Here is a 15,306-nt window from a genome sequence, read left to right as displayed (position 1 = left end):
CAATCTGCCTTTTCAACAATCCATCTCCGTGGCCTTTTTTAATCTCGCAGTCTACACCGAAACCAATAATAATTGGTCTATGATCACTGCCGTGAAAGTCATCACAAACAGACCAATTTATATGAGGGAGCACATTCGGTGAGCATATGGAAAGATCAAGGTTAGATACAGTACCAGTTGATAAGGACATGAATGTGTGTGATCCATTATTCAGTAGGCAAAGGTCAAAGTCTTGTCTCAATCTGTTTATCATATTTCCTCGAGTGGAGCAGAAGGTTGAGCCCCAGGAAATGTGATGGGCATTGAAGTCTCCTACTATTAACGATGGAGATGGTATTTGTATGAGGAGATTTGAGACATCTAAAGCACTGAACTCAGTGTTCGGTGAGAGATACAGATTGCAGTTATGCAATTTGAAGGGAATAGAGACCTTTACTGCAATAGCAGGAATGACAGTGGTTAGTTGAATTCTTGTAGCTGACATCCCATTCTTCATGAAAATCGCTACTCCACCACTCTCCCTACTGTCTACTAGGCAGTCGTATCTCTCGCAGAAGTATCCTCTGAGTGTAATTGGGTCATGTTGTAGAAGGTGAGTCTCTTGGAAACACATGATTAGTGGATCATGTGAGTGTGCTAATACTCTAATATCTTCAATGCGGGACCGAATACCTCTAACATTCCACTGAATAATGTTCATATGTGTAAAAAAATAAATAAAAATATTAAATAATTAAATTTCGGAAATTATATAAAAATTAGTTGTAAGTGATTCGGTTTTTATTTTTTGTATTTTTTATTTTAAAGAACTCCGATGCCCTAGGGTCGGGTGGTTCTTCAACCATATCCTCCAGTATATGAGGTGATGGTGGAGGAGATTTATTTGAATGGGATGCTGCAGTTAACATCCCAGAGGGGGTGGTTATGTGGGTTCCCTTTACGGGGAGCTTATTAGGTGGCTTACTGCCAGCTGTGATAGTCGCTACTCGTGCCGGTACGACTTTGGGAGCAGGAACTTTCGTGTGTATCACACTGTTGGATTCACTAACTGCGACGAAAGACGTTTTATTCATTTTTGTCAGCTCTGAGATAGTGGCTGTAAGTGAAGCTACTTGATCAGAAAGCATCTGAACAAGTTTCTTAAGTTCATTGCAGGATCCGCACTGCTGATTATTAACGTTTGTAAGAGTTTGTTTCGATGTAGCGGTAGCAAAAGATACATCTGGTTTAACCAGCTTCCGTGAATTATTTAACTTTTTGTATTCTCTTCGTGCGGCCGGGAAAGATAGCTTTTGCTCCGTACAGATTTTGAGAATTGCCTTTTCTTCTTTAAAGATTGGGCAATCTCGGGAGCGGGCTGTATGTGGACCACTGCAGTTTGCGCATTTTTCACTTTCTTCGCAGTTAGTGTCATTGTGACCTTCTTTAGCACATCGAGCACAGATCTCAGTTTTTGTACAAGATGTTGTAGTGTGACCAAAACCTTGGCATCTGAAACATCGCCGTGGGTTGGGTATGAATGGTCGTACCCGAACCGAGAGGTAACCCACTTTAATCTTTTCTGGTGGAACAGGGAGATTGAATGTTAATATAAGAGACGGTGTCGGTTCTTCTGTTCCGTTCTGCCGTTTCATAATACGTTTCACTTCAACAACATCTTGGTGGCAAAGCTCGTCAACTATTTCAGTGATATCTATATCTAAAAGGTCTCGACAAAAAATTACACCCCGGCTCGTATTTAAAGTTTTGTGGCTTTCAGCACTTATATTTATACCACCTATATTACGGAGACGTAAGATAGATCGACTCTGTTCGTCGAATGTTTCGACCAGAATCGATCTGTCGCGTAATTTCCTGATGTTCTTCGGGGAGCCACTTGCACCTGTTACAGTTTTGTTTATTAGGAAAGGTGAAACCTATTGGAGGGAGCCACCTTCCTGACTATTTCGGAGAACAACGAATCGAATATTTTTAGAGTTCAAGTCTAAAGATTTGCAGTTCTCTTCGATAGGACTTTTATCCTCGTCAGACAAAGTTGATCGAGGTCTCTTCACAAGACTTAATTTCGTGGTTTTTTTCAGATGGACCACCAACCATCTTGGAATTTGATATAGGAACAGAAATTTTGGTCCCACGAGAACCGGCGAAAATGGACTACTCCAGCAGAGCGCACGCGTACTGGAGCTAGAGCTAAGTACAACTGGATTCGCCCTGGTGCCCAGAGGACATCGTTCGAGACTCACTACGTAGAGCCATTCACCCATCGGCACGGTTTTTGCCACCTTGGGTTACGGTTGCTTTTCGTAAGATGTCGCAACACCACCGAGTGTTAATGTAAGAAATATCAGTGTAGGATGTTTTGTGTAATTGTGTAAGTGTGTTTGTTGTAATTCATGTAGTGTTCTTGGTGTAGTATATGTGTATGATGTAAAGTGTTCTGCACCTAACTGTATAGTGGGAAGAATAGCTGCAGAGGCTAGGCCCGTGGGGACGCCAACCCCCAAAGTCTTAAAGAATAAGACTCCCCGTCGGGGGAAAAGGAGAGATGAAAAAGAAAACACAAACTTCAGGTTGAGAAATACAGTCTTTGGAGATATAGTAATCACGTCTAATTTAGTCTCAGATTCTGAAAAAGAGAGGAGATTGTTCTTAATCAGTGCTGTATGTCAGGTATTGAACTTTATGAAACTGGTTTAGTCATGTATAATAAAAACAAACACATGATTTCATATTATCTGAAACATTTCAAGAAGCAGCATCCTTAAAAATTAAATGGTATGAAGTAAGAACAAAATGTAATCGACTGAATCCACATTTATTAAACTATTTTTAATCATACACTGCCTGGTTTACAATTTATAATTGTTGGCATTTATCAATAGCAGATGACTGACATGATCAGTCAATACAATTATAGATCAAACAATCATAGATGTTGTCGACCATAGATCAAACATAAGTTACTCAACTAATTTATTTCCAAATGTTGCAATTGTTTTTAGAGCTTAAAAAAATGTTACCTAGATAAATGTGGTGAAAATCCAAGTATCTTGTTCCTGTTAGGCTGCGGAGCTGTATCAAGCATTAATTCCCAACTCTGTTGCTATCCATTGGCCTATAAACTAGAATGCAAGCAGGAAAAGGTAGCTAAAATAGTATATAAGTAAAAATAAAGTAATGATTTGAAGAAAAAGCTTATCAATAAGTTCTTTAGACAATGATTAGTTAACCCACCCATACTAAACGCCTAAGATTCTGTGAAGTAAATGAATTCTAAGAATTTTAGTGCTTTATATATATTTTTTTTTTTTTTTGCTGGGCAGACTATGTGCCCATACTTTTTATATTATATGCTTAATTTATTATTAAAAATGATTGAAGACAAACCAAACAAGATCTTCTTATTGCAAGTTTTGTCTAGCAACAAAAATATTGTGAATTGACAAATTATTTACAACTAACACTGAAATGGAACCCTGTTAAAGTAGCAATTGCACATTTATAATTTACAGACTACTGAGATAAGACTACTGCAGAATAGGAGCTGCTACCATTCTGATGTGTTAGGATATCTTAAGGCCGTGCATCTGGATTCAAACATTTGATTAAAACTTTAATATTTCTGCCATTTGACAACAGGAATTTTATTGTTTCAGACTTCATTTTTAATATCATGTTTATTTTGGTTTTATTTTGAGCCTAGTATTCTGCACAAGCGTTTTCAATAATTTTAATTTTTAAAGTAAATTTCAATTTTTAATTACTTTGGTAATTTTGTGTCTGGACACTTCGAAAAACACAGGAAAAAAATCAGCCTTTTAATCACCACTTAAGAGTGGGACAGAACAATTAGTTTAACTAGTCATGCATCAAAAAAATTAACTACAATTCTATACAGAAGAATTGAGAGGAGAGTGGAGGGAGTGTTAGGAGAAGACCAATTTGGTTTCAGGAAAAGTATAGGGACAAGGGAAGCAATTTTGGGCCTCAGATTAATAGTAGAAGGAAAATTAAAGAAAAACAAACCAACATACTTGGCGTTTATAGACCTAGAAAAGGCTTTCGATAACGTAGACTGGAATAAAATGTTCAGCATTTTAAAAAAATTAGGGTTCAAATACAGAGATAGAAGAACAATTGCTAACATGTACAGGAACCAAACAGCAACAGTAACAATTGAAGAACATAAGAAAGAAGCCGTAATAAGAAAGGGAGTCCGACAAGGATGTTCCCTATCTCCGTTACTTTTTAATCTTTACATGGAACTAGCAGTTAATGATGTTAAAGAACAATTTAGATTCGGAGTAACAGTACAAGGTGAAAAGATAAAGATGCTACGATTTGCTGATGATATAGTAATTCTAGCAGAGAGTAAAAAGGATTTAGAAGAAACAATGAACGGCATAGATGAAGTCCTACGCATGAAAATAAACAAGAACAAATCAAAAGTAATGAAATGTAGTAGAAATAACAAAGATGGACCACTGAATGTGAAAATAGGAGGAGAAAATATTATGGAGGTAGAAGAATTTTGTTATTTGGGAAGTAGAATTACTAAAGATGGACGAAGCAGGAACGATATAAAATGCCGGATAGCACAAGCGAAACGAGCCTTCAGTAAGAAATATAATTTGTTTACATCAAAAATTAATTTAAATGTCAGGAAAAGATTTTTGAAAGTATATGTTTGGAGTGTCGCTTTATATGGAAGTGAAACTTGGACTATCGGAGTATCTGAGAAGAAAAGATTAGAAACTTTTGAAATGTGGTGCTATAGGAGAATGTTAAAAATCAGATGGGTGGATAAAGTGACAAATGAAGAGGTATTGCGGCAAATAGATGAAGAAAGAAGCATTTGGAAAAATATAGTTAAAAGAAGAGACAGTCTTATAGGCCACATACTAAGGCATCCTGGAATAGTCGCTTTAATATTGGAAGGACAGGTAGAAGGGAAAAATTGTGTAGGCAGGCCACGTTTGGAATATGTAAAACAAATTGTTAGGGATGTAGGATGTAGAGGGTATACTGAAATGAAACGACTAGCACTAGATAGGGAATCTTGGAGAGCTGCATCAAACCAGTCAAATGACTGAAGACAAAAAAAAAATAAGAGTGTGATACAAATCGTTTGACGATTCATGTTTGACGATCGTGTGATACAAATCGTTTAATCGTTGTATGTAATTTAAGCAGCATAAAAGACTTCTTTCAATTGGGTATACCAAATCTTATTTGTTATATCTTCTTAGAGCAGTTAAATCTTAAACTGAAAAAAATTGTAATAAAATTTTCTTTTAGAAGACTGGTGAAATGTTTTTTTTTTTTGTTTTGTTTTTGGGAGTTGAATGCCTATATTTTTTATTTGAATAGTGACTTATTAAAAAATTCCTACATTTTCAGAAAATTGTCCCAACCCCCTCCCCTAAAATAGTGACGGGTGGAAAATCAGTGTTTCAGAAGAAAAATTATAACTTTATTAGTAATTGACTAATCAACTTTGAATAAAAACTAAGAAGTACAGAAAAGAATGATCTAGTGTCCATGTTAATTGTTATCAATGAATATCTTTTGGAAGAATTTTAAGAAATTTTTATTTTTTTCAATGATTTTTTTTTTTACGTATGTTAATTTAAATCAATGTAATAATTTTTTAAGAAATGGTTTTTTAATATGGATACTACAGAATTCAGATCAATGTTTTCTGAAAAATTAAAAAAAAACTTAACTTTTATCTCAACAACTCGAGATATGATTTTTTTTTCTTACATAAAAACATGAAATAGTAATCTCTGGAAATAAGCAAAATAAAATTAGATGACAATTAAAGTTACAAAAATAAATTATATTTGTCCTGTTCCATACATTAAACCTTCCCCTTCCTTCTTTGCCTCTTCTTTTCTCAAATTTTCTCACACTGTTTTGATATTTTATAATTAGTCAGACAGGCTATGAACTCTGTCTATTCATTGCAGTCATATTCATAATAAGGCTAAACTGTTCAGGGGCTCCATAACCTTTCTCTAGAGTTAAGAAAGTTGGATTGTAAAACTTTTACAATCAGAAGTTAATTTATTAATAAATCAGTATATTTAAATTAAAAAAAAAAATAATAATAATAAAAATATATGAATATGAAGTCTGATTTGAACTGATGTGCCTTAACTTTGAAAGATGTAAATATTTCATTAATTAAAATTCTATTTGGCTATAACTCTGGAACCAATGAAAATAAGTACCATTTATGATATATCATGAAAATCTCTCAATGAAGGCTTATTACAGCAGTTAAGAAAACATCAAAAATCTAATTTTTTTGGATTTTGAGGTTTTTTGGACACTTCTGGTCCAGTTGATTGCAATCAAAAGGGGAGGTGCACAGCTAGATTTTCAACAGTCCTGAATCCAAAATTTCAACATTCTATGGCTAATAATTTTTTGAGTTATGCGAGATACATGCATATGTACATATGGATATTTCTGTTGAAATCTGAAAACAGAAAATTTTTGACATTACAAAGGAAATAAAAAGAACATATTACAAAATGGTAAAGAATCAAGTTCATATCATTTTTCATTTGCAAGATATAAAAGCTTTTGAAGTTTATGAATTTTTGAATAAAAAACATCTGTGCCATGGAGACAAGATGTTATTTAATTTTTTTTAATATTATTTGTAAACATTGGTAAAAACTCATTTCGCCAGTAATAACACATTTTAGTGTTTGAATATTAAGTTTGAATATTTTTAAAAATTTGTTTAGTCCAAGTACCAAGCATTAATGGTATCATCAATTTTCTTTGGATGAACATATAAAATTTAAAAAAAATAGATCATACTTAATAAACTACTTAATCATTGTTTAATAATTTTGTAAAAAATTTGGTAATTCCTTATTTTTTTTTTTATTGCTAATAATGTTTTAACTTTTTTTTATGTCAGGAGATAGTATGATGACAATGATAAGAAATATAATCAAGAATAAAGGGTGTAAAGGTTTATATACTGGATTAACTATTAATTTTATTAAAGTAATACCGACTGCAAGCATAATTTTCGCTGTATATGAATGTTGCCTAGGTTATTTAGGCATAAAAATGACCTAAATGAAGTTCAGAATATTGAAGAGAATTTCATTACTGTTGGTATTGTATTAAATATTATTTAAAAAAATATATATATTATTATAATAATATGTACTTTTTTGTTTGTTTTTTTTTTAATTATTATTAAAAGAAATTACTATACTAACAAAACACAATAATAACTTTCAGCAATCAAAATGTGAACAAAAACACGTGGTCTAAACAAAAGTACATAGTCCACATTTCACATTTATTCCTTAATAACGTTTACTCAAGTTTATTCAAGTGAAGACAAAAAACAATATTGATTTCATCCAATGCATTGAACAAAAATAGAAATACACAAAGCACTGATAAATAAAAAGAAAATAATAAAAAAATAGATATGGTTAATAATGTGCACTACGTGGTGTGAAAAATGTTACTTTTAGAATTCATTTTAAAAATTTGGCAAGGATACAACAAAATATTATGCATAATAAATATTCCATTTAATATTTAAATAAGTTACATTACGTAATATAAATATTTATAAAATGTTTCTCTTGCATATATTGTGATTTTTCAAATGAGAAACTGTTATTGTTTAATAAAATTATATTGCAGATGTTTACAGTGATAGTTTTAAATTTGCCTTACCTTATCTGTCCTGTTTTATACTACCAAACTTTTACCTTTCTGCCTTGCAGTGTCAGGCAGTTCATTTCAATAGAGTCCAGGAGTGCACTCGTCCTGGAATGCTGTCCTGGTACTGCTTTGGGTAGAAATGAAAAAGTAATCTTTCATATATTAATTTTAAGTGTACCTATGTTTTATTTTAACTTAGATAAAAGGGCTGCTTTAAACAATCTTAAAAACTAACTGGATTGGGTTTTGTCCAAAATAACTTGCATTTCATAAGTTAAGGTTAATTTTAACAACCTAAGATGTTTAAACTTTAGTTGAGGCAAGCTGAAGATCCCAGGACCCTGATAAATTTCTTGTCATTATTTTACATTTATTGCTTGATTGTTCCTCTATTTTGTTTTTTTGTCTAATTGTTTATTATCGTTTATTATAATAAATGAATACATTATAGGCTATTCCAGCTGTAAAATTCCATTATGAACAGAAGTGTAACTGTGATTACTCTTAGTAATCTCTAGCTGATTTCTTTTCAATGTATAAATTTACATATTATAAAGTATACCCAATAATAATTGAGCAGACAGATAAAAAACAAGGGAGTCCCTAACCAACTACACCTAAACTAAGGCTGCATTAACTACATGCCCCAATACCTTTATCTTGGATGAACTAGAAGTCTAGCCAAAACCCATAACCCATAATCACAAAGATAAGTGAAATGAATGAGAAGACATTTTCAGCAGAAAACAGTAGATAGGGTGGACAGCACATTAAATTTTCCATTGACTAATTCAAAGAAATGGAAATCTTTTATTTCCAGAATTTTGTATTTTAAAGTATCCAGCTGAATAAATAGTTGTCATATATCTATTGGAAACAGGCAGAATGTTGTACTAAAACTTAAAATCTTACATAATACAGCATGTTTAAAAATATAGAAATCAATTGATATTTTTAGAAGGGATTGAAAAAATAAATGGATGAACATGGTTTTATTATATATTCTGTAGATACTGAAGGATGGATCAGGAAGTAGGTATTAGAGACTAACAGACATTAGGTAACTGTAGTTTTTACATAATTTAAATTTTTAATAAAACCTTATAATTTGAGAACTTCTCTTAAAATGTTAATGATTTCTCTCTTAGTGCACACTTTTGAGAACAACTTGATAAATGAAAACTGCTTTTATACATTGAATAAAGCATTTTATAAATTTTAAATTGTAGAGTTATATTTCTTGGAAGTAGGTAGTATTTATATCTAAATTTTATAAAAAAGTTTTAAATAATATTAATAAAAACAGCTGTTAGGAATTTTCACCTGAAAATTTAAAAACAATTTCTTTTTCTGAGAAAAAAATTTATTCATGAAAATTTCTATTTTTTAACAAAAAAAGCAAATTACTGGGACTTCATTGGATGCAAACAGAGATAATAAAAGTAATTAATATTTGTGAGTGAGCATACTCACATTAGCCAACTCTTGCAAAGTTCTGCACAAAACTCTTGCAAAATTCTGCACAAGAAGACAGATTTTTCATTTCTGACACCTTCACAATTTTACAATCCGATTTTCTAAGTGCAACTCGCTACATACATTTGATTAACCAGAAGACCCTACACACAAGCATCAATTTTCAACTTGCTCACCACTGTGACTCACTGTATAAGCACATATTAAAAATACACCATTACATATCCATCCCAACCCCGTAGGAGGAAGACACCCAGCTCATGATGTTACCAGTCACCACACCACCCCCTCCTTTCCGAGCCCTGAGGGGTTTTACCAAAGATCATCTTTAGACCCTTTAATTGATTACACCTCACAGTCATCAACCAGGCCTCTGTCAGGATGCCACCGATTTATGTCTTGGCATATGGATAATGTCTTGGCAGACATTTGCATCAGTAAAATACAAATCAAATTTGCCTTTACGTAGGCTCCAAACGGACATCTTCACAATCAACCTAACATTATTACCTCAAAATAACTAACCGAGATCGCATAAGCGCGGACCCTGTATCTAGTCTAAATTTGACAAAACTGTTTGTGACTGTGAGTGCCTCAGAAAATGAACAAGTTGTAAGTTAAATCAGTGTTAATCATAAATAAAATCAGTATTATCTCATACCAATCAAAAGTATGTTTTACGCAACATAAAAATTTAGACCTACACCCAAATAAGTCGACCAAATTAGATCACCTCTCTTTCTTTTTTCCTGTTTAGCCTCCAGTAACTACTGTTTAGATAATTCTTCAGAGGATGAGTGAGGATGATACGTATGAGTGTAAATGAAGTGTAGTCTTTCATTCTCAGTTCGACCATTCCTGAGATGTGTGGTTAATTGAAACGCAACCACCAAAGAACACCGGTATCCACGATCTAGTATTCAAATCTATGTAAAAATATCTGGCTTTACTAGGACTTGAATGCTGTAACTCTTGACTTCCAAATCAGCTGATTTGGGAAGACGCGTTAACCACTAGACCAACCCGGTGGGTTAAATTAGATCACCTAACAAGGGGAATGTAACTCCATTCCAGTCTGCACAGGAGCCGAGGACAAACCCTGCACCCTCACCCAGTTAATCATGGAGTCTCGCGTGGCATTACCAAGTTACAATCAGGACCGCCACCGGCGGAACGAAGCTATGCACCTGGTTGCATGGGTTACCATACCATGGCAGCGCAGTCACTCCTGCTGTTGGGAGCCCCAAATCAAATCACAAACAATACCAATATAACCATGACATGATGCCATTGCCCCTACCTCCAACCAATCCAATTCCTAGGCCGGAACCCTAGCCACCAGGGATTCTGCCACGATCAAATACCTCAATTAAACTCCTTCTGCAGAACTACACACTGCAAGGGCACGAAGAAAACCAGCCACTATAGACCACTCCTCGTGGATCGTCCAGTTAATATGGAGATCCAGAATGTATTCTCTCAAGTTCCATAACAGCTTGTGAACATTCGACCTCATGTTGGTGGCAGACATAGAGGACGTGATCCACTGTATCATCAGTCCCACAGTCTGGGCATTGACTCGAAACCACCACTATACAGTCAACATAAGCTCAAATGTTTTTTTGACCTTAACCCTTGCCTGCCCACATTTTTTCCAGCCAGAAAAAAACTGTTTTTTCTATTAAAATAGGACTAAAATTACACAGATGTTAAAAAAATTAATAATCCCTAAAAACACAAAAAATAAATTTCTGATTCCAATTGGAATTACCGGGCAATGTAAATGGAGGGTAAAGTATATGACTTGCACTTGTTTTTAGAATTACATTTTTTTTTTATAAACATTTTTTAATGTGAATAATACAACTGAAAGTAGTCACATTGAAAGTAAAATCTAAATCAGCTCATTATAAAATTATACATAGTGTTTTATGTATCAGGGTATTTCCATGAAAACATAAACTGTAAAAATACAAACTACATACTATTTTATTTTACATGAAACGCTTTAAAACAGTTTTTCTTATCTGACAAACACAATGTGACGTTGTATTTTGAAAACTTCATTCTAGAGTACGATTTGATGCAAAGCCTACACCTTGATTTTTGCACTACGTGTTCAGGCCAGTGACCTAATTCATTGTATCTAGCATCGTCAACAGGCATGGTGACCCTAGATTCCTTTTTTGTTACTGGTATTTCTTTTTCAATCTCTTCTAATGATGGTCTCCCTCTACTTCTCCCATTAATTTTACCAGCTGTAAGCAAAGCATCAGCTATTTAAAATTTAAAAGTGACAAATGAAATGTGCTTTATACCATTCTCCTTGCATTGTCTTCGGTACAGAAGCCAAGCATTTACTGCACACACATCCAACAAATGAAACACAACATGTCAGTAGTATCTATGGACACTAATATCAATTCGATACAAACTGACCAACATGCCATGGAGATCAACTCCTCCCATGTGGATATTATAAACTTTTATAATATTAGGTCATTCAACCATAATAAATTTTTTGTCTTTGACGCTCCAGTGGCATACAGATTCAAGTGGTTCGACTCCTAATTATGATGGTGCAGTATGAAAGAACTTATCAAACCATTTTACAGCAAAGATATTGCTGGAAATTTTTTTCTGTGATCAATTGCCCCTCAACCTAGTTTCTTCATGTCTTTATCAGGCATAAAATTGCAGTTTGGCAGTCTGTTAGATTGTACTGTAGCTGCTGAAATATTTCCTAGTTCTTTAAGTTTATTGAGTAATGAATAAGAACAAAACCAATTATCAAAAAAACAGTTTGTAATTTTTATATTTAGGAATATTCTCTGCTAATTTCATTACTATATCTCCACTAATACCTATGTTAATTTCAGATACAGTACCTCTACCAACATAAATATCAAAATCGTGTACAATCCCAGTTGATGATGCAAGTGTAAATACTTTTATTCCCCATTTATGTGGTTTTTTTTTATTGTATTGCTTTGCTTCAATGAAGACCTGCCTTTGAATGGTATAACCATTTCATCAACTGATGAATATTCTTCCAGTGGTAATTTTCTTAAATTACGTTTCACTGTGTCAATAAGGCGTATTTTAAACAATTTGTCATAACTGGGAGCATCTCTTGGCAAACAGTTACTATTATCTACTACATGAATATAATTTCTCAATTTATCAAAACTATTCTGTGGCATAGAGTCTGCTATCTTATCATAGCAGACTTTTTCATTGCAATACGTCCTGTAGGATGGCATTCTAATAATCCCATTTAAAAAATGAATACCAAGGTATTTTTCTATTTCTACTCTACTGGTATTGATAGATGATCCTGTTTTTTGAACAGAATAAGGATTTGTCTGCTGCACAATGCTATTTAAAATATCATTGTCAATAAAAATTTTAAAATACTGTAATGGAGTTAGTATTTCATCAGAAGAATCAGGAATTCTGAATCAAATGATTCTGCTTCAGTTTCCTCCATAAGAGCTTCTTTGCTGTGGATGGTTTACCAGAAACATTTCCTGTTGTAGCAGTAGAAATGGGAAGTTCAGTATTTAAATTTGAAGTAGAGGTTGAACTGCATCTGAACTAGTAGCAGGTGGCTCATTGGGAACAGATATTTCAACGTCACTGATATTACTAAACTGAAAATACATTTTCAAATTCTCCATTACTTACAACTTGTAAACCTGACTCAAATTGTTGTAAAGCTGCTTCAAGATCCTCATCAGTAATTATGCTATCCTGCTTCATTACTTCATCATTAGAATTGTCATTATCTGAACCTTCTAAGTCAACATCTGACAGATCTCCCTCCATTAGAATATACTGTAGTTCATAATCTGACTCCATTCTGCAAAATAAAATAAAATTTCAAATAATAAGAGAACAGTTTTTAAAAAAATAAAAACAATTCATAAATATACAATAGTACCTAACCAAGTAACCATATAAAAATAAAATACTAAGAGAATTGAATACTGAGTCAGGTTTACAAGTTGTAAGTGAATAATCACTGTTTATGACCAGTGATTCCAATTGGAATCATATACATTTCAAGTAAAACATGTTGAAGTGCATTGTGTATGTGCAATGATTCCATTTGGAATCACTGTTATTTTTATTGATAATACAGTTGTGTCTTCATAAACTGTGAAAAGAATACAATTATTTACAAATAAATAGAATAAACTACTAATAAATATAAATTTCATTGATAATAAAAAGTTATTTACCTGTAAAACTCGTATAAAGTTGACCAACATCAAACTTTTCCAGCAGGACTAACATGTGTTCCTATAACGAAAATAACCTATGTACCCATTTGGTGGTAAAAATATCAGTGTAGCCAACATGATATAAACAGATTTCCTTCAACAAAAAAAGCTTTAAAGTAGAATATTGTTAAAACAGAATATTATATCAGAACAAAGAAGTATTGATTCCAGCTGGAATCACTGGGCTGGAAAGGGTTAAATAGATTGTAACTCAAGAACAATTCAATCAAATTCATTAAATTTTCACATCCACAACTTCAGATATCTAAATACAAGCAGCATATCTAAATTTCAATTGAGCTAGTAGTTATAGAAGGTTTATAGGTAATATATGTATATATATATATATATATATATATATATATATATATATATATATATATATATACATGTAGTTTTCCTCATTCCTCAAAATGTATAGAAATTTATTTTCACTCTCCATTTCCACTATACAAAGTAATACTGTACTTTTCTTCAAAAAGTGGAAAAAAATAAAATTATATATAAAACAAAAACTCAATCTTTTTTATTTCCATAAAAAAATCAACAATTTTCAAAAAATATATTATCGTGAATAATACAACCGATTTTACAACGGTATCAGCATCCAGATAAGCAGGCTATTTGTACATAAGTTAAAACCTATTAAAATGTGTTAGAAAATTTTATGTACAAATAAATTTTAAGGAAATTTAAATAAGGTTTAAATTATGACAAAATGGAATTATCAATTACACTTTTACTACATAATTTTATATATTTACTAAACTTATTTTGAAGTGAAAAAACTATAAAATACACCAAAGTAAGTTATTCGGTAGCAATCAATAATTATAGCTAATGGCTTAAATAATTTAAAATAAAAACTCCAGTTCCTTAATTTTCCAATCATAGGCAAAGATTTTACATGTGGAATGTTAATGTTTTGTACAGTGTATTAGAATAATTATTACACTTAAAAGAAAAAAAAAATACAGAATAGGTAAATTTTAATGATAAAGTTTGACCTCATTTACAAACTCAATTTCTATTCCACTTAGGGGGTACATTGGGTGTAGGTTATTTTTATAAAACAATGTAATGGTAATTATGGAATATTTTTATTCTTCAAAATTATAATGAAAAAATGAAAAATACATTTTTACCCATGAATTAAAAAATTGTAACAATTTCAATAAACAAAATAAAATAATGTTGAGGTTACAAAATAAATTAAAAACAGTCACACTTAAAGAAATATCCTAAAGAAATCCTTAAAGAAATATGCTACTTTTTCACATCATCTTTTAATTTACACTAAGAATTCAGCCAAAATTCAAAGAATTTTAAAATATAATTTTTTCCTTTTTAAAATGTTTTAGTTTTTAGTTTATTTTGTTTTATATATTTTTTTTTGTTTTATATATTTTTTTTTGTTTTATATTTATTTTTAAATGTAGTTAGAGCTACAAATCTATTGCCCGTTTGAAAAAAAAGTTGCATCGCATCCAAAATAAATGGTATGAAATAACGGCATGGTATTTTTCATAATACGCTACAAAATTCCATCTTCATATTCCCATTTCCACACTACAATGGAATTATAATCCCATTTAAATATTACAGAAAAGCTAAATGTGTAACTGGGTATCTGTGTAGCTGCATCATTTGTTGAAGAATTAGATTTAAACACACATAAAAAATTTGAGAACCTCTTTTAATGAAGTCTGTTAAGAATTACAAGTCCAGATAATAGCATGCAAACAACAATGAATTTCATGTATTGAATTTCAACAATGTTAACATTGCATTAAAGTTTGGTTTAGGAAAGACGTACAATTTGAAATTTTGTTTG

This window comes from Lycorma delicatula, chromosome 8 (assembly GCF_047948215.1).
Source record: "Lycorma delicatula isolate Av1 chromosome 8, ASM4794821v1, whole genome shotgun sequence".
In the NCBI taxonomy this organism is placed as follows: domain Eukaryota; kingdom Metazoa; phylum Arthropoda; class Insecta; order Hemiptera; family Fulgoridae; genus Lycorma; species Lycorma delicatula.
The sequence above is the reverse complement of the archived record's forward strand: the minus strand, read 5'-3'. Positions refer to the sequence as shown.